The following is a 7,511-nucleotide window of genomic DNA, read 5'->3' on the forward strand; positions in this document are numbered from 1 at the left end:
TGTAAGATCATGAACAGAGGGAAAAACACACGTCCACAACACACTGAAAGAACGACAGAGTCCTGAATTACTTTAGATCAGACTCACAGACACAGATCAGACGTTTGTTTCACCTGATCAAGACCGTCATCATTCCTCCCAGAATTACAAGCCTTTTATTCCGTTTATGAGAACAGAAACAGTAACGTATTAAAGCAAGCGGCAGTTATATACGGTATATATGTCACATACAGTATATCAGTCATATATATCAGTCATATATATCAGTCATATATATCAGTCATATATATCAGTCATATACAGTATATCAGTCATATATATCAGTCATATACAGTATATCAGTCATATATATCAATCATATACTTACCTGGCAGGGGCAATACCATGATCAAGGAGGTGGTTTGCCCAAAGCGAGGCTCGGCCATTGCACTCGGGCTGTGCTGACCTTTGCGAATTCCCCAAATGCGGGAATCTCGACTGCATAATTTCTGATAGTGGGGGACTGTGTTCGCGCTCTCCCCTGTTTTGGCAAGTCGTGACCTAATGGTTAGAGAGTCTGACTCGTAACCCTAAGGTTGTGGGTTCGAGTCTCGGGCCGGCCACGACTGAGGTGATCTTGAGCAAGGCACCGAACCCACCAACTGCTCCCCGGGCGGCGCAGCATAAATGGCTGCCCACTGCTCCGGGTGTGTGTTCACAGTGTGTGTGTTCACTGCTGTGTGTGTGTGTGCACTTTGGATGGGTTAAATGCAGAGAACGAATTCTGAGACTGGGTCACCGAACTTAACCGTATATCACGTCACTTTTTATATACAGTATATCAGTCAAATGTATCAGTCATATGTATCAGTCATATACAGTATATCAGTCATATGTATCAGTCATATACAGTATATCAGTCATATGTATCAGTCATATGTATCAGTCATATACAGTATATCAGTCATATGTATCAGTCATATGTATCAGTCATATGTATCAGTCACATACAGTATATCAGTCATATGTATCAGTCACATACAGTATATCAGTCATATGTATCAGTCATATACAGTATATCAGTCATATGTATCAGTCACATACAGTATATCAGTCATATGTATCAGTCATATACAGTATATCAGTCATATGTATCAGTCATATACAGTATATCAGTCATATGTATCAGTCATATACAGTATATCAGTCATATGTATCAGTCACATACAGTATATCAGTCATATGTATCAGTCATATACAGTATATCAGTCATATGTATCAGTCATATGTATCAGTCATATACAGTATATCAGTCATATGTATCAGTCACATACAGTATATCAGTCATATGTATCAGTCATATACAGTATATCAGTCATATGTATCAGTCACATACAGTATATCAGTCATATGTATCAGTCATATACAGTATATCAGTCATATGTATCAGTCACATACAGTATATCAGTCATATGTATCAGTCATATGTATCAGTCATATACAGTATATCAGTCATATGTATCAGTCATATGTATCAGTCATATGTATCAGTCATATACAGTATATCAGTCATATGTATCAGTCACATACAGTATATCAGTCATATGTATCAGTCATATGTATCAGTCATATGTATCAGTCATATGTATCAGTCATATACAGTATATCAGTCATATGTATCAGTCATATACAGTATATCAGTCATATGTATCAGTCATATACAGTATATCAGTCATATGTATCAGTCATATGTATCAGTCACATACAGTATATCAGTCATATGTATCAGTCATATGTATCAGTCATATGTATCAGTCACATACAGTATATCAGTCATATGTATCAGTCACATACAGTATATCAGTCATATGTATCAGTCATATGTATCAGTCATATGTATCAGTCATATACAGTATATCAGTCATATGTATCAGTCATATACAGTATATCAGTCATATGTATCAGTCACATACAGTATATCAGTCATATGTATCAGTCATATGTATCAGTCATATACAGTATATCAGTCATATGTATCAGTCATATACAGTATATCAGTCATATGTATCAGTCATATACAGTATATCAGTCATATGTATCAGTCATATACAGTATATCAGTCATATGTATCAGTCACATACAGTATATCAGTCATATGTATCAGTCACATACAGTATATCAGTCATATGTATCAGTCATATACAGTATATCAGTCATATGTATCAGTCACATACAGTATATCAGTCATATGTATCAGTCACATACAGTATATCAGTCATATGTATCAGTCACATACAGTATATCAGTCATAATTATTTTATATATGAGAGATATGAAACTGTGTTTTTTATCATTCAGTGAAGAGTAAATGTATTTATTTCCCTGTAACCTTTAGATAATTGTTCTTCACCCAAAACGCCGGTGTCTAGAGTCTCTAAATCACATAGATGCATTTTAATAAGTGTGTGTTTATAATAAGTGAGTCTTACATTATTTCTGAAATGGTGCACTTTACCACACACACACACACTCTCTCTCTCAAACACACATGCATACTCACACACACACATACACACACACACATGCAAACACACACATACACACACACACACACATGCAAACACACACACACACACACACACATTCACACACATACACACACGCTCACACACGCTCACACACACACACACACATGCATACTCACACACACATACACACACGCTCACACACACACACACACACACACATGCATACTCACACACACACACATACACACACGCTCACACACACACACACACACACACACATGCATACTCACACACACACATACACACATATACACACAAACAAGCGTATTCACACAGACACATACTGTACAACCACACACACACACACACACACACACACACACACACACACACACACACACACACACACGAGGGGGAGGTCTTCGTGATAAGACAGAATCCATTTCAGCGCTTCGTTGATTTAAATATCAATGTGCTCTGATTGTAAATGGTAAAAGTGAGAATTTGCATCCGCAGCTCGAGGAGGATTAATGGCCCACGACGCCGCTTTTGTTCTAAAATGTCAGTGCGGTGGCGCAGAGTGCTGATGTTTCCTGAGTTCTGATTGTGTCTTCACCCGCTCGTGCAGGCCTTTTCTTTTTCTTTTCTTTTCTTACTCTCTCGGTGTGCCACAGATAACTGCTTATTCCTGTCTGATCAACACATGAATCATTGATGACGAAGATGCAGCAAAGGAAATGCTTCACAAATCCTTCATTCTGATTCCCACCAGAAACTGACCACTAGCTCTGAGGAAGTCTTTCTTTCTTTCTTTCTTTCTTTCTTTCTTTCTTTCTTTCTTTCTTTCTTTCTTTCTTTCTTTCTTATCCTTGCATTTTAGCAGGACAATATGTATATGTCTGTCACAACATAAGGGACAGTGAGTAACACACACACACACACACACACACACACACACACACACACACACACACACACACACACACACACTTCCTATGTTCTCCAATGTTCTAAATATGTTTATTAGTAAGAGATGTTCTTTTTGTTGCTGTGATGCTTTATGGTCATGATAATAAAGTTTGCTGAAATTGAAATTAAATTTCAGAGAGAGAGAGAGAGAGAGAGAGAGAGAGAGAGAGAGAGAGAGAGCTAAATGCTGAGCTACTACACAAATAACACCTCTTTTCTATCGTAGTAATGTAGAGAGGCAGCTACAACCGCGTTTTGTGTAGTAACAGCGTTTAGCTCAGGAGTTATTGACTCGGGAAACTCCGACCTGTGAATATGTGGCCGACTTTACTTAAGACGCCGAGGCGCTTTTTTCCTTCTCGATAGGTGAGTAACGTTGGTTTTGCTCAAATTCACAGTGGGCCAAAATATAAATCTGAGATAAAGTCATGGGCCAAACTGAATATTTATTGAAAAATTGACTGATATGTAATGTTCAACCTTTTTTATATGGAAACAAACTTTAGTTTTGCTTAAACACAGGATTTGGAACGTCTCCTGAGTTCTTTCCCGAGTCGATAACTCCTGAGCTAAACGCTGTTACTACACAAAACGCGGTTGTAGCTGCCTCTCTACATTACTACGATAGAAAAGAGGTGTTATTTGTGTAGTAACAGCGTTTAGCTCAGGAGTTATTGACTCGGGAAACTCCAACCTGTGAATATGTGGCCAACTTCCTGCTCCTTCAGTTCTCTCCAGCGCTGGAAAGCTGATCCTATATTAACACGTCCTACTTCTTGTCCTTATCGTAAGTCTTTCTTCTCTTTCTTTCTTTGTTTTTATCCTCCATGTCGATGTTAAAACCGCTTTCTGCTAACGTCACACATGCGCACTGAACACTCTCTCCGCCCCTATTGACAAGCCCCGCCCCTTTCCGCTCATTGGCTACACGTTTGTTTTGAGTTTTGTTTATTATTCGGCCCGACTCAGTTTTTTTGAAGCATTTCTCAAAAATCGGAGACCCTGCCTTTAACGACTGTCAACAGAGAACGAGGGGCGCTTGCTGTTCGTGACTACAAGTCAATACAGTGGCAAGGCATTCTGGGATTTGTAGTATTTGCGGAGCATGCGGCTAGCCAGCTGTAATGCACATTAGATATGATCTCGTGGGCCAAATATAATTACACCATGATATGATCTCGCAGGCCAGAGTTTGACACCCCTGATTTAGAGTATTTGATGATTAAGTGCAGACCCTTTTATTTACCGAGAGAATTCTCAGCCATTGTTGTGACTGTGGTGTACATTCTGCCGGATGCTAATGCTAAGCTAGCCATGGAGGAACTGCATGCAGCTATCAGCAAACAGCAGTCTGCACATCCTGAAGGAGGTATCGTTGTTGCTGGAGATTTCAACCACTCCAACCTGAGATCTGTTTTTCCAAAATTTCACCGCAATGTCTCCTGCTCTACCAGAGGGGACAAAACACTGGACCAGGTATACACAAACATACCTGGGGCATACACAGCCATTATACTCCCCCACTTGGGTCAGTCTGATCACCTCTCTTTGTTCATGCTACCCAAATACACACCGCTGATCAAACGGGTGAAACCAGCTGTGAAGACAGTAAAAGTATAGCCAGAGGGGGCCATTTCTTCTCTACAGCAACAGTTTAAGGATACTGACTGGAACATGTTTGCCTCACAGGCCAAACTAGACTCTCACACAGACATGGACATTTACACATCATCTGTTTTGGACCATATTAACACATGCATTGACAATGTCACTACCGTCAAATACGTGAAATGCTTTCCTGATCAGAAGCCGTGGATGAACTCTGAAAGCAGTGCAGAGGATTACAACAGAGCGACGGCCAACCTGAAGAGAGGCATCAGGAAACCCATATTCAAACTCCACATAGAAGAGCACTTCCACAACTCTGACCCCAGACGCATGTGGAAAGGCATCCAGACCATCACAGACTACAAACGCACAGCTCAACCAACCAGCAGTGCCTTCCAACCGGACGAACTCAATCCCCTTTTTTGCTCATTTTGACCATTTCACCTCAACCGTAGACTCTTCTACAGCGTACAGCCCACTTTCACTCTCAACAACGGATGTCTATTCAGTGTTTAGCAGAGTGGAATCACGCAAGGCAGCTGGCCCGGATGGCATACCGGGACGTGTTCTCAGAGCATGCGCTGGACACCTGGCACAGGTTTTTACTGGCATTTTCAACCTGTTACTGGCCCAAGCCACAGTTCCTACATGCCTGAAGACCACAAACATCATACCTGTGCCTAAGCACTCAGCTGCTGAATGCCTGAATGACTTTCGCCCAGTTGCACTCACCCCCATCGCTATGAAATGCTTTGAGAAACTTCCTGAATCACCTCACTGCGGGCCTACTACCGACACTGGACCCACACCAGTTTGCCTATCACCCAAACAGGTCAACAGAGGATGCAGTTTCCACAGCTCTTTATTCAGCTCTCACCCACCTGGATAAAAGCAACACCTACATCAGAATGCTGTTCAATACAGTCCTCCCCACTGTACTGATCACTAAGATCAGTGACCTGGGTATCTCCACCTCACTTGCTGATGGATTCTGGACTTTCTCAACCAACAGACCTCAATCTGTTAGGTTGGGAAACCAGGTATCCTCAACCCTCATTCTGAACACTGGTGTCCCACAGGGCTGTGTCCTGAGCCCACTACTCTACTCCCTGTTCACCCACGATTGTGCTCCTCTGTATAACTCCAACATCTTCATCAAGTATGCAGATGACACCACCTTAGTCAGCCAGATCGACAACAATGACGAATCGGCCTACACTGAAGAGATCCGAAATCTGTCAGCATGGTGTGCCAACAACAACCTGACCCTCAATGCCACAAAGACCAAAGAGCTCATTGTGGACTTTTGGAAATCCAACAGCAGAAGACATCTACAAGTTAACATCAACGGAACTGAGGTAGAGCGAATCTCCAGCTTTAAGTTCCTGGGAGTTCACATCTCTGAGGATCTGTCCTGGCAGCAGAACACTTCAGCTCTGGTTACAAAAGCACAACAACGCCTATACTTCTTGAGAAGTCTCAAGAAATCTCATCTGTCCCCGAGGATTTTAACGAGTTTCTACCGCTGCACCATCGAAAGTATCCTGACCTGACTACATCACCGAATGGTACGGAGGCTCCACCGCGTTTGAACGTAAAGCCTTTCAAAGGGTGGTCAACACCGCCCAACGCATCACTGGCACCCAACTACCTGCCATTGAACACGTTCACCACAGCAGATGTCTGCGCAGAGCTCACAACATTATCAAGGACTCTTCACATCCCAGTCAGAAACTGTTTAACCCCCATCAGGAAGGAGATACAGGAACTTACGCACCAGAACCGGCAGGTTCAGGGACAGCTTATTTCCATCCACCATCACACTACTGAACTCTACACTACACCGCTAGATCACTACAAAACAAACACAAAACAAAACACTGTATATAACCTCTGTACAATACATCTACATATTACATAGTTTATCTTTTTTTACTCCTCATTACATCTGCACTATTTTTTTGTCTATGTGTATCTTTATATCATTACTGTACATTCTGCCCAACATTTCACATCTATGTGTATATAATGTGTGTGTGTGTGTGTGTGTGTGTGTGTGTGTGTGTGTATATGTATATGTACAGTATATAGTAGACTGTTTATTCAGCTTGCTAACTCCTTAAATGCCATAATATTGTAATCTTGTAACCTTTCACTCTGCACATTCCTCTTCAATACCATAGCCTTACAACCATTTCTGTAATTCTGTAATATTTATTTACTGTATACGCTTTCACATATATATATATATATATATATATATATACACACACACACACCACCTGCTACTCATGCTAATGCTACATTTTGCACTTCTGGTAGATGCCAAACTGCAATTCATTGCTGTGTACCTGTTGCTATGCAATGACAACAACATTCTATCTATCTATCTATCTATCTATCTATCTATCTATCTATCTATCTATC

General features: G+C 41.0%; 1 non-coding gene across 1 annotated transcript; it reads left to right on the top strand.

Annotated features, from left to right (window-relative positions):
- Positions 1-359: 359 nt before the first annotated feature.
- On the top strand, positions 360-523 carry LOC113651598. Its single transcript, XR_003442694.1, has one exon. It is a non-coding gene; the product is annotated as a U1 spliceosomal RNA (small nuclear RNA).
- The last annotated feature ends 6,988 nt before the right edge of the window (positions 524-7,511 follow it).

This window comes from Tachysurus fulvidraco, chromosome 19 (assembly GCF_022655615.1).
Source record: "Tachysurus fulvidraco isolate hzauxx_2018 chromosome 19, HZAU_PFXX_2.0, whole genome shotgun sequence".
Taxonomy (NCBI): domain Eukaryota; kingdom Metazoa; phylum Chordata; class Actinopteri; order Siluriformes; family Bagridae; genus Tachysurus; species Tachysurus fulvidraco.